This window comes from Salmo salar, chromosome ssa09 (assembly GCF_905237065.1).
Source record: "Salmo salar chromosome ssa09, Ssal_v3.1, whole genome shotgun sequence".
NCBI lineage: Eukaryota > Metazoa > Chordata > Actinopteri > Salmoniformes > Salmonidae > Salmo > Salmo salar.
In genome coordinates, this window is record NC_059450.1 from 32,332,501 (window position 1) to 32,358,174 (window position 25,674).

General features: G+C 40.4%; 1 protein-coding gene across 4 annotated transcripts in view; it reads left to right on the forward strand.

Annotated features, from left to right (window-relative positions):
* Positions 1-25,674, forward strand: part of LOC106611224 (A-kinase anchor protein 6) — a 288,016-nt gene that overhangs the window by 173,100 nt on the left and 89,242 nt on the right. The gene's annotated exons all lie outside the window — the stretch shown is intronic.

The following is a 25,674-nucleotide window of genomic DNA, read 5'->3' on the forward strand; positions in this document are numbered from 1 at the left end:
GTTGTCCTGTCCCCTTAGCAGAAAAACACCCCAAAGCATAATGTTTCCACCTCCATGTTTGACGGTGGGGATGGTGTTCTTGGGGTCATAGGCAGCATTCCTCCTCCTCCAAACACGGCGAGTTGAGTTGATGCCAAAGTGCTCCATTTTGGTCTCATCTGACCACAGCACTTTCACCCAGTTGTCCTCTGAATCATTCAGGTGTTCATTGGCAAACTTCAGATGGGCATGTATATGTGCCTTCTTGAGCAGGGGGACCTTGCGGGTGCTGCAGGATTTCAGTCCTTCTCGGCGTAGTGTGTTACCAATTGTTTTCTTGGTGACTATGGTCCCAGCTGCCTTGAGATCATTGACAAGATCCTCCCGTGTAGTTCTGGGCTGATTCCTCACCATTCTCATGATCATTGCAACTCCACGAGGTGAGATCTTGCATGGAGCCCCAGGCCGAGGGAGATTGACAGTTCTTTTGTGTTTCTTCCATTTGCGAATAATCGCACCAACTGTTGTCACCTTCTCACCAAGCTGCTTGGCGATAGTCTTGTAGCCCATTCCAGCCTTGTGTAGGTCTACAATCGTGTCCCTGACATCCTTGGAGCGCTCTTTGGTCTTGGCCATGGTGGAGAGTTTGGAATCTGATTGATTGATTGCTTCTGTGGACAGGTGTCTTTTATACAGGTAACAAGGTGAGATTAGGAGAACTCCCTTTAAAATTATAGACTGATCATTTCTTTGTCAGTGGGCAAACGTACAAAATCAGAAGGGGATCAAATACTTTTTTCCCTCACTGTAAAGTTATATCTGCAATCCAATCACAAGCCTGAACAAATCCAGAAGGACCAATCAGAACATGCAGTACCAGTCAAAAGTTTGGACACAGTATTTTCTACATTGTAGAATAATAGTGAAGACATCAAAACTATGTAATAACACATATGGAATCATTTAGTAACCAAACAAGTGTTAATCAAATCAAAATATATTTGAGATTTGAGATTCTTCTAAGTAGGTACCCTTTGACTTGATGACAGCTTTGCACATTCTTGGAATTCTCTCAACCAGCTTTATCTGGAATGCTTTTCCAACAGTCTTGAAGGAGTTCCCAACTATGCTGAGCACTTGTTTGCTGCTTTTCCTTCACTCTGCGGCCCATCTCATCCCAAACCATCTCAGTTGAGTTGAGGTTGGGTGATTGTGGAGGCCACCTGATGCAGCACTCCATCGCTCTCCTTCTTGGTCAAATAGCCCTTACACAGCCTGGAGGTGTGATGGGTCATTGTCCTGTTGAAAAACAAATGATAGTCCCACTAAGCGCAAACCAGATGGGATGGCGTATCGCTGCAGAATGCTGTGGTAGCATAGCTGGTTAAGTGTGCCTTGAATTCTAAATTAATCACTGACAGTGTCACCAGCAAAGCACACCCACACCATCACACCTCCTCCTCCATGCTTCACAGTGGGAACCACACATGCAGAGATCATCCATTCACCTACTCTGTGTCTCACAAAGACATGGCGGTTGGAACCAAAAATCTCACATTTGGACTCATCAGACCAGAGGACAGATTTCCACCAGTCTAATGTCCATTGCTTGTGTTTCTTGGGCCGAGCAAGTCTCTTCTTCTAATTGGTGTCTTTTTAGTAGTGGTTTCTTTGCAGCAATTGGACCATGAAGGCCTGATTCACGCAGTCTCCTCTGAACAGTTGATGTTGAGATGTGTCTGTTACTTGAACTCTGTGAAGCATTTATTTGGGCTGCAATTTCTGAGGCTGGTAACTCTAATGAACTTATCCTCTGCAGCAGAGGTAACACTGGGTCTTCTTTTCCTGTGGTGGTCCTCATGAGAGCCAGTTTCATCATAGCGCTAGATGTTTTTGCGACTGCAATTGAAGAAACTTTCAAAGTTCTTGAAATTTTCCCAATTGACTGACCTTCATGTTTTAAAGTAATGATTGACTGTCGTTTCTCTTTACTTATTTGAGCTGTTCTTGCCATAATATGGACTTGGTCTTTTACCAAATAGGGCTGTTGTCTGTATACCACCCCTACCTTGTCACAACACAACTGATTGACTCAAACGCATACATTTTTGAAAAGCACACCTGTTAATTAAAATGCATTCCAGGTGACTACCTCATGAAGCTGTTTAAGAGAATGCCAAGATTGTGCAAAGCTGTCATCAAGGCAAAGGGTGGCTACTTTGAAGAATATCAAATATCAAATATATTTTTCTTTGTTTAACACTTTTGGTTACTACAGGATTCCATATGTGTTATTTCATAGTTTTGATATCTTCACTATTATTCTAGAATGTAGAGAATAGTCAAAATAAAGAAAAACCCTGGAATGAGTAGGTGTTTCCAAACGTTTGACTGGTACTATATGTCTTTGCCATCTCCCTCTAAGTATGGTCTTGGCTAGTCAAGACAGCAATAATGGCACGCAAGCAAAAAACAAGCACTGTCAGAAATCGTAACGTAATGATGTTGTCACATTTTTCAGTGATGACTCTAATTCATCTGATGCTCATAATGCATTTCTTAATGTATTTGATGATGTGTTCTGACTATCTTGGGAAAAGTGTTATTCTGTCATTTATGTATTCAAATAGCTACAGTCTTCTTAATAAAAACTGAACATGTGCCAGATAGAACATTATGGTTGAACCCAGATGGACATTTGTACTTTAGGGACCTTTTAAATCAAATCAAATTTTATTAGTCACATGCGCTGAATACAACAGTGAAATGCTTACTTACAAGCCCCTAATCAACAATGCAGTTGTTAATAAATAAGAATAAGAAGTAAAAGGAACAAGTAATTAAGAAGCAGCAGTAAAATAACAATAGCTAGACAATGTGCAGGTGGTACCGGTACACATTGACTCAATGTACAGAGTCAATGTTTTAAGATGAGGACCTTAATGGGTTATGAAAGAAGAATTCACTACAAAACAGTTCTGAGATCTGGGATGTGAAAACTTTGATGCTCTATATCTATTTTTTGCCAGATAGAACCTTAGTCCAACTGAACAAAATCTTTGCCCTTTTTAATTATTTTGTCTGCAACACATTTTGATTATGTAATAATTAATTTTAACCACAAATTCAAAATGCATGCTTCATAAGTAAGTATAAAAAATTGACATACCAAAGACCAGTAGGCCAATGCTAGTAATTGTTGCTTGATGTCCCATTGCTGGTGAGTAAACAGTTAATATTCTTCATCACCAAACAATTTTGGAGGGAGCTCTGCATATTCATTTATGGAAATACTCTCCCCCTGCAATTTGAAATTTGCGCTGCAACCAATCCTATAGCTACAGAAAATCAGCAATCTGTTCGCTAGCGACCCCCAAAAAAGGAGTGGTTCAAAGCTTGCGATCCCGGCGCACGCACATGCACGCACGCACAGGGTGAACACGAGCGCACAATCGCTGCGCAAATGTAGCCTGTCATTATAGCCATAAACGGTGATGCATTTTAAAAACACAACATAAAGAAATAGTAAATATCAACTAGAGATATCATGTCACATTGTCTGTCACGTACCTGGAGTCCAGAGTAAGTAAGCAGGATCATACAGCCTACCTGTATGCAGCGGGGGGTTACAGGATTGGATGGAAAGCATGATCTGTCCTTAGCCTTTTCGTTCCTGACAAATATCGTAATTAATTCTCCAGAATTCTCCAGAATAAATCTTTATCCAATAAGTATTGAAGGTAGTGCGACGTTCCAGCTATCTTTAGAAATATAGCCAGTACCACCACTGAGGTATATCATTATAACCCATCTAAACTAGTCCTATCTGAAATAAGAAAATGATCAATGAAATAACTAGGTAGCCCATTGTTCTGGCAAAGATGCGTCCGTAGCAGATTACCTAAATTGTATTTTATATGGATAACATTCATTTAGGCAGGCTACTCTATTTTCGCCACGCCAAATAGGAGAACATTTAAAGAACTGTTTTCTGGTCTCTAATCTGGGTGTGTGAGCCCGTCATTGCGTGCCAATGCTGTTGACTGGTCAACAGTCAAGATGCGTAACTTTTTGCTTCTGAAGCATACAGTGGTTCTTCCTTTAAAAGTTTGGAGCTTAGCTGCGACCGTTTGTGGCAGATTGTGGTAAATTGCGTCATTCTGGCAACAATGGCTGACACTTAAATAAAGTGCCATAGAATTCTGCGGCAACCGACAAGCTGTGCTGCAGTACGCTGCATCTTTTAAAGGAAGAACCGCTGTAGATTAGATGTTTTAGAAACAAGACATTTGGTACAATGCTGTATCTAAACCTATGTTAGTGACCAGATCAAATAAGCGAAGGTATTTATATCAATGGTAGGCTATATGTAGCCCAGTAGCGAGTTTAGCATGTAAATTAAATTGCAGACTTGGACCACATACCCACTCCACTGAATAGCATGCTAGTGATTGTTTTGCAACGCTTGCAGTTAGCCACTAATTCCTTCCAAACCACTCATTGTTGAATTTGCGATTTCCAACTTGTTGTGTAATGTTTATGTCCAATGGCCGATGAGCACCGATACATTTTATCTATAATTTGTCTTTATATGACAAGGATTGAAAACGATTTGCAAGTAGATTGTCAACATGATTCATGATTATGACTGCTCGCCTAGCTTGCTAGATTTTGAAAGTACGATGTTGACATGATTAGTGCAATCAAAGCTATGGTATATATAACGTGATTTAACATAATTTTATCTGTGGCCAATGACCTTGAGCCTTCTTGGATGGGCACCTTTAATGTAACTCTATGGCAGCACCCAAGGGGCTTGATTTGTCGAGCTCTCCCCGTAGATTTTGCGGTGACGTAGTGTCCCCATGAGTGACAGAACACTGAGCCAATCACTGCGCAACTAGAGAACATTACCAACCCCTACGCTCTGTATATTCCGTTGGCTGCCCCACCACCACAGAAAGCACAGAGCTAGGCTGAAACAGCTGCGTTTCGGAGCAGCCTTAATCAAGAAAGCAAAAAAGAGACAATGTTTGTATGCAGCTTTATTAATACATCTAGGCGTTCCGCTAGCGGAACCCCTAGCCAACAGCCAATGGGATATCATGGCGCGAAATACAAAAACCTCAAAAATCCAATAATTTCAATTTTTCAAACATACGACTATTTTACACCATTTGAAAGATAAACCTCTCCTGAATCCAACCACATTGTCCGATTTTAAAAAGGCTTTACAGCGAAAGCAAAACATTAGATTATGTTAGGAGAGTACATAGACCAAAATAACCACACAGCCATTTTCCAAGCAAGCATATATGTCAATAAAACCCAAAACACAGCTAAATGAAGCACTAACCTTTGATGATCTTCATCAGATGACACTCCTAGGACATTATGTTATACAATACATGTATGTTTTGTTCAATCAAGTTCATATTTATATCCAAAAACAGCTTTTTACATTGGCGCGTGATGTTCAGAAAATGTATTCCCACCAAAAACTTCCTGTGAATTTACAAAAATACTCATCATAAATGTTGACAAAATACATAACAATTATTTTAAGAATTATAGATACAAAACTCCTTTATGCAATCGCTGTGTCAGATTTTAAAATAGCTTTTCGGCGAAAGCACATTTTTCAATATTCTGAGTACATAGCTCGCCATCACGGCGAGCTATTCAGACACCCGCCAAGTTCGATGCAACCTAAACTCAGAATTAGTATTAGAAATATTGTATTTCCTTTGCTGATCTTCTACATTGTTTGCAAACTGATATGACATTTTTGGGGGGCCAAATTAACACGCAAAACAGGCAACCCCCTGTTTTTGTTTTAGCTAAACAGGTGGGGCTCAAAACAGGTGGGGCTCTTCCAAGTCTTCAGGCTCAAGTCAAGTCTAGTTTTGAGGCTCCAAGTGACAGTCAAGTCTCAAGTTATTTTATTTTCTATCAAGTCGAGTCGCAAGTCATCAAATTTGTGACTGGAGTCAGACGCCAGTACAAGTCTTGTGACTCGAGTCCAAATCTCTGGATCTTAGTACTGAACAGCTTTAAACACAGGTTTAGACGTGAGATATCTGTACTTCGACCAAGCTAACTACACGTTTAGATAGCTGGCCTCTAGACTAACTTACCAATCACATTTTTTTTGATGACATGGGCTAATTGAGTGACTGCTGATGCACAACCACATTTCGAAAATGTCACCTTGTGTATTCTATTATTCTAAATCTCAACAGTTGTCACAGGATCCACAGAAAATGGTGCCCCTCCTCGGCCGGGCGGCGCTCGGCCGGTCTACTAGCTGCCACCGATCTATGTTTCTGTGTTCGTTGTGTTTTGTCTGTTTAAGTCCGCACCTGTTTCCTTTTCTATAATTAGTAGGGGGGGTATTTAGTTTGTTCCTTTTGGTTAGTGTTTTGTGCGGGATTGTTTATTCGTCAGCGGGCAGGTCTGTGAACGTTCTGTGTTTTTGCACATTTTTCCCCAGCGGATTCTCGCTAGAGGAATGTTATATTTGCCGGGCTGCGCCCCGTGCGTATCTTTGTTTTCTCGGGGTTTACTGTGTTCCCGTGTGGTCTCTGGGCACACCCTATGCCCTTTTGTTACGCTGAGGGGTTTTTCGGTGCAATAAATATACCGTTCTACGGCACTACTGGACTACATCTCCTGCGTTTGACTCGGCCTTTTCCTCCTGCCTTACAGAATCCTGACAACAGTAAATTGAGACCCCGACTGAGTTACTAAAAAATAAATAATACATTAAAAAAATGTATTTGTGAAATTGGTCTGTGGACCTACAAAAGGGGGGTGGGTGGGCTGCCAGTTTCCCATCCCTGCCATTAGAGAACCCTTTTTTGTTTGAGGTAGAACCTTGTTGGGTTCCATGTAGAACCCTCTGTAGAAAGGGTACTCTGTAGAAAATGTACTCCTATGGGGACAGTCTAAGAACCCTTTTTAGGTTCTACTGTAGATAGCACCTTTTTTTTTTTCAAAGAGTGTACTAACTGAATAGGAAATTCAACAGAAATAGATAGACCACTAATTCTAGCTCTGTCTCTGAGGTTTTAGGATCCCTGGTAGAGATATTGATTCGTCATCATAGGTTTAGACTGTATGTAATATCGTACAAAAAATGAGATTTCTGATAAGGCAACAAGGTTGTCCTGAGCTAAAGGAATGTACAATACTACCTCACCATCACCACTACTACTAGCACTGCAGCTACCAGCAGCACCTTCCATCTGGAACAAATGCAACAAATACTAAATAGAGATACAATGGGGCAGAGAAATCGAATCTAACTTGGCCCCAAGCACTTACCTGGAATGTGCATATAATGGTCCCGGGCATTTGTCATTGCGAATTGTTCTGGAGTTTTGTCATACTGTTAATGAAATAGTAAACTTGGCCCTGTGCATTACGTTCCAGCTTTATGCATCAATCTTTACAATTTCTTTCGTTGTCTTATTGCTGGAATCAATTTCTTCCCTGTGATTGCCAAGAAGAGCATTTAAAAGCAGTTGCTCCAAGGAGTGTTTCCGACTTCTGCTTTTTCTCCACTTTGTTGTCGATCCACCACAGCAGCCATGGCTAAGAGGTGATAGAGGTTTCTGGAAGGAGCCAGGAAATACTAGCATTAATTCATCTTATACCTAGTGAAGTAGGATCATCTTTTGATTTATAAGGTAGATTTTATTTGTAGGGTAGATTTATAAGGTAGATTTTATTTTCTGGCATTTATTGAATGTGTACATCATGTCGTTGTTGTTGTTGTGTTCTATATATGACGTTCAGTGGATAGGTAGACAGACAGTCAGGCAAACAGAAGACAGACAGGCAGAGACAGACAGACCGACAGAAAGGTAGGCAGAAACAGACAGACACAGACAGACAGAAATTCAGCTATGATTCAGGTAGGGTTTTGTTACAGAACCCTCCCAGACTTTTAGAACAAGCACGGTGTAGCAAGTTGTATCTCTCTCCATGCATTGGCACTGATGTTATGCTGCAATCTGCCTACCACTGTGTCTCAGGGAGAGGCAAACGTGAACATAACACCAACCCTGATATCAAGGCTTGATTCTGTGCCTGTTGACTTGTTTTCCTCTACAATTCTCATTGAAAACCTCCTCTCCTGTCATCCAACATCACCCCAAAAACATTCATTTCAGCTCCCCAAACTCAAAGGAAGGCACGTTGTCGAGCAGCCAGATCTGATACCAGCTTTTCTCCGATTTAGAATTAAGATCAGATTTTACTTAATTATTTCCTAATTAGTTTCCATGTTAATTAAAATGGTGGCTAATGTTAATTACCTATATTAATGGATTCTCGGTGTAACACCTGCCTGAAGCACTTGGCTCCGCTTTGGAAATATCTTCATCTGAGCTGTTTGCCGGATGCCGCTGTGCCGCCTCTCCTCTCTATGTTGATCTCAGGGGGGCTGGCAGGGAGGTGTGCTGATTCTGAGCCTGTGAAGAATTTCAGATTTCTGTTGTTTTCAAAGATAGGAACAAATATGTATGTGTATGAGAGTTAGGAACAAACACACATTTTAGTGCTGTCTAATACACTATATGAATGTGTTGTTAATGGTTGTCTTTCAATCTTTACTTACATTTTTACATACATTCTTTGTTTTCATTGCCTCCTATTAATATTGCATTTAAGATATGCCCAAAAGAAACCCCCTCTTCTTGACTGTGTGATGACTTCCTTATATGCATCTCAATGTATTCGCTCATCATTTAGGTCTTCACACATGCTTGATGACTTGAGTTGCGATAGTTTATGTTCTAGACGGTGAGTAGTCTGACTGTGTATTAGGTAGAAAGTGAGTAGTCTGACTGTGTATTAGATAGATGTGAGTAGTCTGACTGTGTATTAGATAGACAGTGAGTAAGTAGTCTGATTGTGTGTTAGATAGACGGGGAGTAGTCTGACTGTGTATTAGATAGACGGGGAGTAGTCTGACTGTGTATTAGATAGACAGTGAGTAAGTAGTCTGACTGTGTATTAGATAGACAGTGAGTAAGTAGTCTGACTGTGTATTGGATAGACGGTGAGTAGTCTGACTGTGTATTAGATAGACAGTGTGTAGTCTGACTGTGTATTAGATAGACGGGGAGTAGTCTGACTGTGTATTAGGTAGACGGTTAGTAGTCTGACTGTGTATTAGATAGACAGTGAGTAAGTAGTCTGACTGTGTATTAGATAGACAGTGAGTAAGTACTCTGACTGTGTATTAGATAGATGGTGAGTAGTCTGACTGTGTATTAGATAGACAGTGAGTAAGTAGTCTGACTGTGTATTAGATAGACAGTGAGTAAGTAGTCTGACTGTGTATTAGATAGACAGTGAGTAAGTAGTCTGACTGTGTATTGGATAGACGGTGAGTAGTCTGACTGTGTATTAGATAGACAGTGTGTAGTCTGACTGTGTATTAGATAGACGGGGAGTAGTCTGACTGTGTATTAGGTAGACGGTTAGTAGTCTGACTGTGTATTAGATAGACAGTGAGTAAGTAGTCTGACTGTGTATTAGATAGACAGTGAGTAAGTACTCTGACTGTGTATTAGATAGATGGTGAGTAGTCTGACTGTGTATTAGATAGACAGTGAGTAAGTAGTCTGACTGTGTATTAGATAGACAGTGAGTAAGTAGTCTGACTGTGTATTAGATAGACGGGGAGTAGTCTGACTGTGTATTAGATAGACAGACAGTGAGTAAGTAGTCTGACTGTGTATTAGATAGACAGACAGTGAGTAAGTAGTCTGACTGTGTATTAGATAGACAGTGAGTAAGTAGTCTAACTGTGTATTAGATAGACAGTGAGTAAGTAGTCTAACTGTGTATTAGATAGACAGTGAGTAAGTAGTCTGACTGTGTATTGGATAGACGGTGAGTAGTCTGACTGTGTATTAGATAGACGGGGAGTAGTCTGACTGTGTATTAGATAGACGGTGAGTAGTCTGACTGTGTATTAGATAGACGGGGAGTAGTCTGACTGTGTATTAGGTAGACGGTTAGTAGTCTGACTGTGTATTAGATAGACAGTGAATAAGTAGTCTGACTGTGTATTAGATAGACAGTGAGTAAGTAGTCTGACTGTGTATTAGATAGATGGTGAGTAGTCGGACTCTGTATTAGATAGACAGTGAGTAAGTAGTCTGACTGTGTATTAGATAGACAGTGAGTAAGTAGTCTGACTGTGTATTAGATAGACAGTGAGTAAGTAGTCTGACTGTGTATTAGATAGACAGTGAGTAAGTAGTCTGACTGTGTATTAGATAGACGGGGAGTAGTCTGACTGTGTATTAGATAGACAGACAGTGAGTAAGTAGTCTGACTGTGTATTAGATAGACAGACAGTGAGTAAGTAGTCTGACTGTGTATTAGATAGACAGTGAGTAAGTAGTCTAACTGTGTATTAGATAGACAGTGAGTAAGTAGTCTAACTGTGTATTAGATAGACAGTGAGTAAGTAGTCTGACTGTGTATTGGATAGACGGTGAGTAGTCTGACTGTGTATTAGATAGACGGGGAGTAGTCTGACTGTGTATTAGATAGACGGTGAGTAGTCTGACTGTGTATTAGATACACGGTGAGTGAGTAGTCTGACTGTGTATTAGATACACGGTGAGTGAGCAGTCTGACTGTGTATTAGATACACGGTGAGTAAGTAGTCTGACTGTGTATTAGATAGACAGTGAGTAAGTAGTCTGACTGTGTATTAGATACACGGTGAGTAAGTAGTCTGACTGTGTATTAGATACACGGTGAGTAAGTAGTCTGACTGTGTATTAGATAGACAGTGAGTAAGTAGTCTGACTGTGTATTAGATAGATGGTGAGTAGTCTGACTCTGTATTAGATAGACAGTGAGTAAGTAGTCTGACTGTGTATTAGATAGACGGGGAGTAGTCTGACTGTGTATTAGATAGACAGACAGTGAGTAAGTAGTCTGACTGTGTATTAGATAGATAGACAGACAGTGAGTAAGTAGTCTGACTGTGTATTAGATAGACCGTGAGTAAGTAGTCTAACTGTGTATTAGATAGACAGTGAGTAAGTAGTCTAACTGTGTATTAGATAGACAGTGAGTAAGTAGTCTAACTGTGTATTAGATAGACAGTGAGTAAGTAGTCTGACTGTGTATTGGATAGACGGTGAGTAGTCTGACTGTGTATTAGATAGACGGGGAGTAGTCTGACTGTGTATTAGATAGACGGTGAGTAGTCTGACTGTGTATTAGATAGACGGGGAGTAGTCTGACTGTGTATTAGGTAGACGGTTAGTAGTCTGACTGTGTATTAGATAGACAGTGAGTAAGTAGTCTGACTGTGTATTAGATAGACAGTGAGTAAGTAGTCTGACTGTGTATTAGATAGACGGTGAGTAGTCGGACTCTGTATTAGATAGACAGTGAGTAAGTAGTCTGACTGTGTATTAGATAGACAGTGAGTAAGTAGTCTGACTGTGTATTAGATAGACAGTGAGTAAGTAGTCTGACTGTGTATTAGATAGACAGTGAGTAAGTAGTCTGACTGTGTATTAGATAGACGGGGAGTAGTCTGACTGTGTATTAGATAGACAGACAGTGAGTAAGTAGTCTGACTGTGTATTAGATAGACAGACAGTGAGTAAGTAGTCTGACTGTGTATTAGATAGACAGTGAGTAAGTAGTCTAACTGTGTATTAGATAGACAGTGAGTAAGTAGTCTAACTGTGTATTAGATAGACAGTGAGTAAGTAGTCTGACTGTGTATTGGATAGACGGTGAGTAGTCTGACTGTGTATTAGATAGACGGGGAGTAGTCTGACTGTGTATTAGATAGACGGTGAGTAGTCTGACTGTGTATTAGATACACGGTGAGTGAGTAGTCTGACTGTGTATTAGATACACGGTGAGTGAGCAGTCTGACTGTGTATTAGATACACGGTGAGTAAGTAGTCTGACTGTGTATTAGATAGACAGTGAGTAAGTAGTCTGACTGTGTATTAGATACACGGTGAGTAAGTAGTCTGACTGTGTATTAGATACACGGTGAGTAAGTAGTCTGACTGTGTATTAGATAGACAGTGAGTAAGTAGTCTGACTGTGTATTAGATAGATGGTGAGTAGTCTGACTCTGTATTAGATAGACAGTGAGTAAGTAGTCTGACTGTGTATTAGATAGACGGGGAGTAGTCTGACTGTGTATTAGATAGACAGACAGTGAGTAAGTAGTCTGACTGTGTATTAGATAGATAGACAGACAGTGAGTAAGTAGTCTGACTGTGTATTAGATAGACCGTGAGTAAGTAGTCTAACTGTGTATTAGATAGACAGTGAGTAAGTAGTCTAACTGTGTATTAGATAGACAGTGAGTAAGTAGTCTGACTGTGTATTGGATAGACGGTGAGTAGTCTGACTGTGTATTAGATAGACGGGGAGTAGTCTGACTGTGTATTAGATAGATGGTGAGTAGTCTGACTGTGTATTAGATACACGGTGAGTGAGTAGTCTGACTGTGTATTAGATACACGGTGAGTGAGCAGTCTGACTGTGTATTAGATACACGGTGAGTAAGTAGTCTGACTGTGTATTAGATAGACAGTGAGTAAGTAGTCTGACTGTGTATTAGATACACGGTGAGTAAGTAGTCTGACTGTGTATTAGATAGACAGTGAGTAAGTAGTCTGACTGTGTATTAGATAGATGGTGAGTAGTCTGACTCTGTATTAGATAGACAGTGAGTAAGTAGTCTGACTGTGTATTAGATAGACAGTGAGTAAGTAGTCTGACTGTGTATTAGATAGACAGTGAGTAAGTAGTCTGACTGTGTATTAGATAGACGGGGAGTAGTCTGACTGTGTATTAGATAGACAGACAGTGAGTAAGTAGTCTGACTGTGTATTAGATAGACAGTGAGTAAGTAGTCTAACTGTGTATTAGATAGACAGTGAGTAAGTAGTGTAACTGTGTATTAGATAGACAGTGAGTAAGTAGTCAGACTGTGTATTGGATAGACGGTGAGTAGTCTGACTGTGTATTAGATAGACGGGGAGTAGTCTGACTGTGTATTAGATAGACGGGGAGTAGTCTGACTGTGTATTAGATAGACGGTGAGTAGTCTGACTGTGTATTAGATACACGGTTAGTAGTCTGACTGTGTATTAGATAGACAGTGAGTAAGTAGTCTGACTGTGTATTAGATAGACAGTGAGTAAGTACTCTGACTGTGTATTAGATAGATGGTGAGTAGTCTGACTGTGTATTAGATAGACAGTGAGTAAGTAGTCTGACTGTGTATTAGATAGACAGTGAGTAAGTAGTCTGACTGTGTATTAGATAGACGGGGAGTAGTCTGACTGTGTATTAGATAGACAGACAGTGAGTAAGTAGTCTGACTGTGTATTAGATAGACAGACAGTGAGTAAGTAGTCTGACTGTGTATTAGATAGACAGTGAGTAAGTAGTCTAACTGTGTATTAGATAGACAGTGAGTAAGTAGTCTAACTGTGTATTAGATAGACAGTGAGTAAGTAGTCTGACTGTGTATTGGATAGACGGTGAGTAGTCTGACTGTGTATTAGATAGACGGGGAGTAGTCTGACTGTGTATTAGATAGACGGTGAGTAGTCTGACTGTGTATTAGATACACGGTGAGTGAGTAGTCTGACTGTGTATTAGATACACGGTGAGTGAGCAGTCTGACTGTGTATTAGATACACGGTGAGTAAGTAGTCTGACTGTGTATTAGATAGACAGTGAGTAAGTAGTCTGACTGTGTATTAGATACACGGTGAGTAAGTAGTCTGACTGTGTATTAGATACACGGTGAGTAAGTAGTCTGACTGTGTATTAGATAGACAGTGAGTAAGTAGTCTGACTGTGTATTAGATAGATGGTGAGTAGTCTGACTCTGTATTAGATAGACAGTGAGTAAGTAGTCTGACTGTGTATTAGATAGACGGGGAGTAGTCTGACTGTGTATTAGATAGACAGACAGTGAGTAAGTAGTCTGACTGTGTATTAGATAGATAGACAGACAGTGAGTAAGTAGTCTGACTGTGTATTAGATAGACCGTGAGTAAGTAGTCTAACTGTGTATTAGATAGACAGTGAGTAAGTAGTCTAACTGTGTATTAGATAGACAGTGAGTAAGTAGTCTGACTGTGTATTGGATAGACGGTGAGTAGTCTGACTGTGTATTAGATAGACGGGGAGTAGTCTGACTGTGTATTAGATAGATGGTGAGTAGTCTGACTGTGTATTAGATACACGGTGAGTGAGTAGTCTGACTGTGTATTAGATACACGGTGAGTGAGCAGTCTGACTGTGTATTAGATACACGGTGAGTAAGTAGTCTGACTGTGTATTAGATAGACAGTGAGTAAGTAGTCTGACTGTGTATTAGATACACGGTGAGTAAGTAGTCTGACTGTGTATTAGATAGACAGTGAGTAAGTAGTCTGACTGTGTATTAGATAGATGGTGAGTAGTCTGACTCTGTATTAGATAGACAGTGAGTAAGTAGTCTGACTGTGTATTAGATAGACAGTGAGTAAGTAGTCTGACTGTGTATTAGATAGACAGTGAGTAAGTAGTCTGACTGTGTATTAGATAGACGGGGAGTAGTCTGACTGTGTATTAGATAGACAGACAGTGAGTAAGTAGTCTGACTGTGTATTAGATAGACAGTGAGTAAGTAGTCTAACTGTGTATTAGATAGACAGTGAGTAAGTAGTGTAACTGTGTATTAGATAGACAGTGAGTAAGTAGTCAGACTGTGTATTGGATAGACGGTGAGTAGTCTGACTGTGTATTAGATAGACGGGGAGTAGTCTGACTGTGTATTAGATAGACGGGGAGTAGTCTGACTGTGTATTAGATAGACGGTGAGTAGTCTGACTGTGTATTAGATACACGGTGAGTGAGCAGTCTGACTGTGTATTAGATACACGGTGAGTGAGTAGTCTGACTGTGTATTAGATACACGGTGAGTAAGTAGTCTGACTGTGTATTAGATAGACAGTGAGTAAGTAGTCTGACTGTGTATTAGATACACGGTGAGTAAGTAGTCTGACTGTGTATTAGATAGACAGTGAGTAAGTAGTCTGACTGTGTATTAGATAGACGGTGAGTAAGTAGTCTGACTGTGTATTAGATAGACGGTGAGTAAGTAGTCTGACTGTGTATTAGATAGACGGTGAGTAAGTAGTCTGACTGTGTATTAGTCAGACGGGGAGTAGTTTGACTGCATATTAGATAGACTACTCACAGTCTGACTGTGTATTAGATAGACAGTGAGTAGTGGAGACACTACTCTTCACACTGATGTCTCTGTCTGTCTCTCTCTGCTGCTGTTTTGACTTCTTAGAAGCCAGGGATCAGTGATTTAATGTCACCTTTCAGCAACAACATTAAATAAGAAGCAGCAATTTAGCTCCTAGCAATTGCTAATTTCACGCGCTGATAAATGTTGCAGGAGCTAAACCTTTGAAACTCCCCTAATATATTTCTTAAAGGTACAGGAACATATGTACTGTAGGCAGAGTTACCCACGGAAGTATTCCACCGAGACTTGAACGTCAAGGTCTAAGTCACTTGGTGGTGATGCTGAGGAGGTCAGCCAGCCCAACTCTGTGCCATGTAGACATTTCACCCCCTCATCTTGTTCAATAGTCTCATCATGATGATATGATGACAGTAAAGGCTTTCAATGCAGAGGCTTTCTGTTAAATCATTGTACTAAACGAGTAGGAGGAATTAGCCGTGCAACTGTCATTCCAAAGCAACATGGACAATCAATCATAGCAATCATAGAAATGAACTAGCTTCTATTTTAAATAGCAGTATATACTGTATATTCCAGAAGCAGTAACACTAGCTACAGTATACTGCTACTATATTATAGCAGTGATAATATTATACGTGAATAAAAGGTGCACATGTCAGACCACACTGTTATAATAACAGTGTTTTTGGCAGTAAAGTCTCATAATTCATGCAAGGAGACCACATATTAAATCCAGACTTTACGGCCAGTGATTTGAAAGTAATAGTTTTCAAATGAGTTTCATGTTTTCCAATGTCTCTACAGAGAGCCACCCTCTTGAAAATAATCATTTACAGCATGTTTCAAATAGAAACGTGTAAAGAAGAGAATGCCAAAGAAAATATTTTGTAGAAAACAATATGGATACAGTGCATAGAATTCCCCAACATCACTCATCTTTTGATGATCAGGATTTCAAAATGGTGGCTTATTCCCATACGGGTTGTTGGTTGTTTTGAAGGTGAAGCTTCACTGTTGTATGTGTAAATGTATAAGATACTTTAATGGAATCCTCAGCCGTTTACAACTCATGGGTTCCCAACCCCACACAACCAACAGCTGAATTTATTTTCCGAGCATGCTTCCATTTTTCCATCCATCCGTCCGCTCCTTTCTAATACAGCACAGCACAGCACAGCACAGCACAACAGGACGACCCTGATGGGAGACATTTCTAACAAGCCAATGTATGTCCAGGGTGTTTTGAACACAAGTGGCAGGTGGGCAGGGTGGTTGGCGGTGACTTCCCACAGTTTTCAATCTCGCCACGATGCCTCTTGCATTCAGAGAGGACGATAAAATAAATAAACCAACCCAGTGTTGTGTCACATTGCCTAAATATACAGTTTAAGAGGCATCCTCAGACTTTCGGCTCTACCGTTCCCATACCAACTAGTGTTCACCAGAGGCACATACCCCTCCTCGTAAATGTTATATTGTTCCCCAGGTGGTTCAAATGAGACCAGTATCCTGTTTGCATGGCAGCTTCAAAATTCCTATTTCTTTCTTTCTTTCTTTCTTTTAGTCTTTCTTTCTCTTGTAGTTTTTTTTGGTATCAGATGAAAGACAAAGGGAAAAACCGTTGTTACACAATTATGTTTTTGAATTTTTTATTCAAATGAATTTGCTTATTCAAAACATCTGGTCCTCCAAACAGCCCATGGACATTCTTTTGTCAGTCTGTGATTCTTCCTCAAGTCCATCACTGCCTTCAGTATCACATAATTTATACTCATAGCTTCTCTTGTTCCTTATATTTGAAGATAGCATTTATATTTGTTTTATTGGGCTTTGAGGGCTTTACCATTTTTGTCTTATATTACCTTCTTTCTTTTGCAGGGATTACACAAAGAATGAATGAGAACTGAATTTGGCCTATATGCTTCAATATCTCATAATTTCTCAATAAGAATCAACCACCAAAGTGATTGTCACGTTTGGTGTTGGATTGGTATCAATGGAGATTCTTTCTGAATGTTTTCTGAATGTCGAATCAATCTGTTGTTCTGTTGTGTTGCATCTTCCTTTGATAGTTTTATTCATGCTCATTCTATGGGAAGGTCAACTACATTCGATATTAAAGTTCAGAGAAACTTTCATAACTACGAACAAGGATGTATCTATCTATGAGCTACATATCCCGACACCACATATAGTGCCTTCAGAAATTATTCAGACCCCTTGACTATTACACATTTTGTTATGTTACAGCCTTATTCTAAAATTGATTAAATAACAACAAATCCTCAGCATCTACACACAATAACCCATAATGACAAAGCGAAAACAGGTTTTTAAAAACATAAATACCTTATTTACATAAGTATTCACACCCTTTGCTATGAGACTCAAAATTTAGCTCCGGTGCATCCTGTTTCCATTGATCATCCTTGAGATGCTTCTACAACTAGATTGTAGTTTGAGGCACAGATCTGGGGAAGGGTACCAAAACATTTATGCAACATTGAAGGTCCCCAAGAACACAGTGGCCTCCATCCAGTTTGGAACCACCAAGACTCTTCCTAGAGCTAGCCACCCGGCCAAACTGAGCAATCGGGGGAGAAGGGCTTTGGTCAGGGAGGTGACCAAGAACCCGATGGTCAGTCTGACAGAGCTCTAGAGTTCCTCTGTGGAGATGGGAGAACCTTCCAGAAGGACAACCATCTCTGCAGCACTCCACCAACCAGGCCTTTATGGTAGTGGGGAGACAGAACCTACTCCTCAGTAAAAGGTAGATGACAGTTTGCTTGGTGTTTGCCAAAAGGCACCTTAACACTCTCAGATCATGATGATGAAACCAAGATTGAACTCTTTGGCCTTAATGCCAAGCGTCACTTCTGGAGGAAACCTGGCACCATCCCTACGGTGAAGCATGGTGGTGGCGATTTTTTATTTTAATGTTGCGGGGATGTTTTTCAGCTGCAGGGACTGGGAGACTAGTCAGGATCGAGGGAAAGATGAACGGAGCAAAGTACAGAGAGATCCTTGATGAAATCCTGCTCCAGAGCGCTAAGGACTTCAGACTGGGGCGAAGGTTCACCTTCCAACAGGACAACGACCCTAAGCACACAGCCAAAACAACACTGGAGTGTCTTCAGGACAAGTCTCTGAATGTCCTTGAGTGGCCCAGCCAGATCCTGGACTTGAACCTGATCGAACATCTCTGGAGACACTTGAAAATAGCTGTGCAGTGACGCTCCCAGTCCAATCTGACAGAGCTTGAGAGGATCTGCAGAGAAGAATGGGATAAATACCCCATAAGGTCCTCCCATCCACAGAGGAACTCTGGAGCTCTGTCAGAGCGACCATCGGGTTCTTGGTCACCTCTCTGACCAAGGCCTTTCTCCCCAGATTGCTCAGTTTGGCCGGGCGGCCAGGTCTAAGAAGAGTCTTGGTGGTTCCAAACTTCTTCCATTTAAGAATGATGGAGGTCACTGTGTTCTTCGGGACCTTCAATGCTGCAGAATTTTTTTAGTACCCTTCCCCAGATCTGTGCCTCGAACCAATCCTGTCTTGGAGCTGTACAGACAATTCCTTCAATCTCATGGCTTAGTTTTTACTCTGACATGCACTGTCAACTGTGGGACCTTATCTGCACTTTCCAAATTATGTCCAATCAATTGGATTTACCACAGGTGGACTCCAATCAAGTTGTAGAAACATCAAGGATGATCAATGGAAACAGGATGCACCTGATCTCAATTTCGAGTCTCATAGAATAGGCTCTGAATACTTATGTAATAAGGTATTTTTGTTTGTATTTTTTTTTTACATTTGCAAAATGTTCTAAAAACCTGTTTTCGCTTTGTCATTATGAGGTATTGTGATGTCATTATGGGGTATTGTGATGTCATTATGGGGTATTGTGATGTCATTATGGGGTATTGTGTGTAGATTGAGATTTTTTCTTTATTTCATCCCTTTTAGAATAAGTGGTTATAGTGGTGCACTAAAGTGGTGATAAGCCCAGTCATTCTGGACGGAGTCTAACTACGGTTTAGTCTAAATTACACTATTGTGCCTGGAAATACGATGACATTGATAAAGTAGTCAAATATTTAGTAGGAAACAACTTTGCCAGCATTATCATGTCGTCAAATTGACTTTAGACAGATGGCAATGTTGTCACTTGCTTGCAATGTTCTCTAAAATAGCTAGCAATGCGAACGTTAGCTAGATAAAATCCGGTGGCCTCCACTCAACCTTAGCTGGCTAGCTAACGTTATACCTCATCTAAAGTCAATCTGGTGGCATCAAAATGATGACAAAAGGTTTTCCTACTAATTATTTGCCTCCTTATGAATGTCATTATATTTGCAAGCCACAGTAATGCACTGTCATGTGTGCTCCCTCTCCAGCCTATAGGTCACCAGGCTGCTCATTATGGCGCACACCTGTCACCATCGTTACGCACACCTGCGCATCATCAGACTCACCTGGACTCCATCACCTCCCTGATTACCTTCCCTATAGATCTCACTCCCTTTGGTTCTTTCCCCAGGCATTATTGTTTCTGTTCCTGTGTCATGCGTTGTTCATGTTTCTTATTTTGTATTTATGTTGCGTTTATTTATTAAAACACTCACTCCCTGAACTTGCTTCCCAACTCTCAGCGCACATCGTTACAGCACTTTGGATGAAATCTTCATCAGCGCTCGTTGACGATGCATTGAGAAGAATGCTCAGCCGGGCATCCGTCCAAAATGAATGTTCAAAACAATATTGTGACGAAACATGCAACCCATGAACATATAAGCTGCCAGTTATTTATTGGTTAAACCTTTGTGGTGGTTCTAAAGTACTGGGAGCTTGTACAGTGGCAAGAAAAAGTATGTGAACCCTTTGGAATTACCTGGATTTCTGTATAAATTAGTCATAAATTAGTCATAAAAATCTTAGTCACAACAAAAGACAAACACAGTGTGCTTAAACTAATAACACACACATTATTTTATTTTTCTTGTCTATATTGAATTCATCATTTTAACATTGTAGGTTGGAAAAAGTATGTGAACCCATAGGCTAATGACTTTTCCAAAAGCTAATTGGAGTCAGGAGTCAGCTAACCTGGAGTCCAATCAATGAGAAGAGATTGGAGATGTTGGTTAGAGCTGCCCTGCCCTATAAAAAACACAACATTTGAGTTTGTTATTCACAAGAACCATTGCCTGATGTGAACCATGCCTCGAACAAAAGAGATCTCAGAAGACCTAAGATTAAGAATTGTTGACTTGCATAAAGCTGGAAAGTGTTACAAAATATCTCTAAAAGCCTTGATGTTCATCATACCACATGTCGTGTCTTTGGCTATGCCGGATTAAGTGATATGACATGCTAACCTATAAAATTCTTTCTCTGTAATTAATATTACCTGATTAAGATAATCATGTAAATGTAATTAACTAGAAAGTCGGGGCACCACGGAAGAACATTTATAGAGCCGTTATCTTCCGAATAAACTCTTAAAATACTTAGTAATCTTTTACATCGATAGCAGTCAATATTAACCCTTATCTTATTTTCAGTCTCATAATGAAAGTTGTAAATTCTTGGTTATCTTCACGAACCCTGGCTAACAAGTTGAATCAGCAATACAAAATTGGGTTTAATTATTTATTTACTAAATACCTAAACTTATCACACAGAATTACAAATACACAGAATACAAATGATGTCATACAGAAAACATCCCTGGTGGACGGAACCTGTATGATGGCTGGTTACACAAAGGAAAGGGGGTTGGGCTTGAATGAAAGAGCGGGAAGACTTAGGAACAAAGAAACAGCAGCTATGCTATCGTAAATACATTATCTTATGCATTCTAAATTACCGCCCATTTGGAAAAGGAAAATGCAATAAATATTTACTCTGAGCTGCGCTTCGGTAGATTGGTCGTAGATGCTGGCCGGGTTGGCCAACAGATCTTCCTGTCCTCGGAAGAACGTCTCTGGTGGTACATTGGATACGTGGTGGTATCTTCGTCTGTTTGTTAGACTGGATCCGTCGTCCGTCCTTTCCTAGCCCACGTCTACAGCGGCCGCTGCTAACTCAACGGCTAGGAAGTATCACTTCTGTAGTGAATAAGCTCAAAGTTCATACCATTCGCCACCAAAGCTCACGCTGAGGTTGGCTTAGTTCTGTACTTGACATGTGTCCTTCTAACGTAGAGGCTGCAGACCTCACGTACTGGAACATGTGGTTATCTTTTCGTCAAAGGCTTATATAGTGGAGAGGGGGAAGGATGTGTTTCATCGTTTATAACCCCTGTCTCTTCACAGGGGTGGGCCACTGATCAAGCAGGGCACTTTCCTTATGAAAACCCAATTCTCTCATTTGGAAGCTAAAATTACATTTAATCTCCTAACAAACAATTTCAATATCAAACATTTCAATTGCATAACAATTCCATGTGACTCTGATAACTAGAGGGTGTATACTTTCCCAGGTACAGTTTATGTCGTCCTGTCATCAGTCATAATGTCTCAGATGACAACCGAACTGACATCCATACTCATTACGTTCCAAAGCATATTTCCAACTGGTTTTATTACCAAAATATGGTTCCTTTCCCCATTTGTTTGATGTTCCCAGACTCTCTATATTTAACAGGACAGCAGTCCTCCAGGACAGCAGTCCTTCAGTAGGGTCAGAAAGAGAGGGGAAGGGAGAAAGGTATTTATGGGGGGGTTATAAACCTTACCCACAGGCCAACGTCATGACACACGGAAAGACAAATTGTCTATAAATGGAGAAAGTTCAGCACTGTTGCTACTCTCCCTAGGAGTGGCTGTCCTGCAAACATAACTACAAGAGCACAGTGCAGAATGCTCAATGAGGTTAAGAAGAATCCTAGAGTGTCAGCTAAAGACTTACAGAAATCTCTGGAACATGCTAACATCTCTGTTGACGAGTCTACGATACGTAAAACACTAAACAATAATGGTGTTCATGGGAGGACACCACGGAAGAAGCCACTGCTGTCCAAAAAAACCATTGCTGCACGTCTGAAGTTCGCAAAAGAGCACCTGGATGTTCGACAGTGCTTCTGGTAAAATATTCTGTGAACAGATTAAACTAAAGTTGAGTTGTTTGGAAGGAACACACAACACTATGTGTGGAGAAAAAAGGCCCAGCACACCAATATCAAAACCTCATCCCAACTGTAAAGTATGGTGGAGGGAGCATCATGGTTTGTGGCTGCTTTGCAGCCTCAGGGCCTGGACAGCCTGCTATCATCAACGGAAAAATTAATTCCCAAGTTTATCAAGACATTTTGCAGGAGAATGTTATGGCTATCTGTCTGCCATTTGAATCACAACAGAAGTTGGGGGATGCAACAGGACAACGACCCAAAACACAGATGTAAATCAACAACAGAAGAAAATACGCCTTCTGGAGTGGCCCAGTCAGAGTCCTGACAACCGATTTTTAAAATGCTGTGGCATGACCTCGAGAGCGGTTCACACCAGACATCCTAAGAATATTGCTGAACTGAAACAGTTTTGTAAAGATGAATGATCCAAAATTCCTCCTGACCGTTGTCCGGGTCTGATCTGCAACTAGAGAACATTTTCGGTTGAGTTTATTGCTGCCAAAGGAGGGTCAACCAGTTATTAAATCCAAGGGTTCACATACTTTTCCCACACTACACTGTGAATGTTTACACGGTGTGTTCAATAAACACATGAAAATGTATAATTGTTTGTGTGTTATTAGTTTAAGCAGACTGTGTTTGTCTATTGTTGTAACTTAGATGAAGGTCAGATCAAATTTTAGGACCAATTTATGCAGAAATCCAGGTAATTACTAAGGGTTCACATACTTTTTCTTGCCACTGTACATATATAGAGTGTGCACCTCTTTATTTTGATAGCCTACAGTTCACTCGCCATTAGTCAGCACCTCTGCAATTCTTTTGGGGTGTGTGCCAGCTCATGCTTTTCATTGCCTAACTAACATTCCCCTACTACCGTAGCCTTTTCCTGTTTTTATAATTTACAAATATAACATGCATAGATTCATAGACATCAGTATTGAAATAGAACTGAACTATAAATCCGGATTGTTTGAGAGGGACAAAACAAAAATCATATAATTCCAAACTTTTCAAGATCCTTCAAACTGGGAAGCCAACCAAGTCAAGGAGAGTCCTCCTGCATGCCACAGATGATACACTGTTCTCAAACTCAAGATGGCTGGTGCTAAATTGTGTTTGTCTGTAGTCTGCATTAGTCATTATTGTGTGTGTGTAAACAGCTCCAATCGGATTGGGTAATTAGGATCATGACACGCCTTCCGTGAGTGAATCAGAAATGAAGGCAAATTCCTTTGAGGTTGGGACGGAGAAGGATAACTCGCCGGCACAGTTGTGTCTGCTAATTTTCATGGAGCTCCTAGCTAGTTAGGTTAATTTCATTCTTCCCAAATGAACAGAGCGTTGAGGCCTGACTGCTGAGTTTCATATAACACACTCTCACAGACTCAAACACACACGCTGTTGATTTACTTGTTTATTATCGAGTGTGCTTTTGATTGAGAAGCAGTTTGCATTCATGGAATTGTTTGACCTTTGTAGAGGCAATGGCAAAATAGATTAAACGGTGTCAATGGCACGCAAACAAAAAACATTTCATACAGTGTTAAAGAGGAATGAGGAAAAACCAAGCTTGCTGGGCGGGGGGTTGTTCATTGGCACAACATTGGGTTCATCTCTATATTTTGTATGCAATTACAGATCCACTGCAAGGCCTGTGTGGATTTCTGATTGTCTGATGCTCAGAATCCCTGATCTTAATAGAAGCACTTTGGTAATGTTGCTGTATTGTGGGATTTGATATTCCTACAGTCAGGGGCGAAAATCTGATATCAACTTTGGAGGGGACAATTACATTAAATTTTCTCAAGAGCAATTCCTGAGGGGGACACCAACAGTAGTGCTGTAACACATAGCCTACATTGAACCAAATAAATAAGGTGTTTGCCGTACTCCTAGCTACCGGTACCCAAAACTACACAACTAATCACAACAGCAATACCATTGCCTTTAACAAATCTTAGTTCAGTCACCAGTTTAAGTTGAGAGTGGGGGTATCCATGGCATTTTCCAATTATGTTCCTATTTTACAAGTAAAAAAATTGAGAACCTTTCAGAATGTTGCCAAACAAAGACTCAACAAACTTACCTGAGACTCCCTGTCTCTACCAGTCTGTCCCTGCATATCTGTCCCCAACTCTGCTGTCTGTGTGCCATCTGTTGCCTGCTCTGCCCAATGACATCATTGTGAAACATTTCCAGAATTTCATTTCTTTCTTATGAACATTTTATCAACTAGTCTTTGAGATATTAAGCTACTAGGGTTCTTACTTTGCGTTTTGGTGTACTGAAAAATACTCTGATGTCCGTCTTTTATTTTTCTGCTATTTTTCTACCTGGCTGGCTGGCTGGCTGGCTACACACACACACACAGTGTGTAGGTTATTTACAGTAGGAGATGGGCTTCTATCATCTTATCTTTAATCATTCTATTTGGGCTTCGATCTAAAAGGTAGCTAGCAAATGCTAGCAAATAGCTGAATTTGCAAAGCTAGCGAGCACCAATTCCGTTTCAGTGGTGTTTGCTATAATCTTTGCTACCCGGGTTAAATAAAATAAATAAATAAAAGTTCCCTTGCGACAATTTAGCTTTTGCAACGAGACCATTAAATATATTTAAGACAATGGTAGAAGAGAGTGTAGTTCTGTTCAGCTTGGACTTCAGTTTATCGCTAACCTTATCACAGGGACTTTGAAGCACTAACTTACATCATCTGCATGCTGATCTTGGATTAAATTGACGATAGCAAAGATTCCATCTTTGACGAGGCCACATAAATGGAATAGGTACTAGCTAGCTTAATAGTTAAGATTTGCGCGCTAGCTCTGCATATTCAGCTAGTGTGTGTGTGCGATTGACTGGATTAATCTCATCAGTTACGTTCGTTGAGTGCCTTTCAGACAGTAGATATGACCCCTCTGTTAGCTTGCCAACTAAGAAACTGGCAGTGGATCAAACCATTGTGAAGCAAAGGGTGGGGGGGTCGCAATCTTTTGAAACTTAAAAACGCGCTATTAAGTGTCTATAATCAGCACAATTGCTTTCATTGCGTATTATTAATATTATTTAAATTACATAGTTATGTTTCAGTGATATATTGGGGGGGACAAATCATATTTTTCCCAGGATGGGGGGGGTCGTGTCCCCCCCGTCCCCCCCGGGATTTCCGCCCCTGCCTACAGTACAACATGGCTGTGCATTTTGTCTAGTGGACAATCTTTTGGGCTCTTGATTATGTCCATCATCTTTAATGCATAGGACATCTTATTCAAG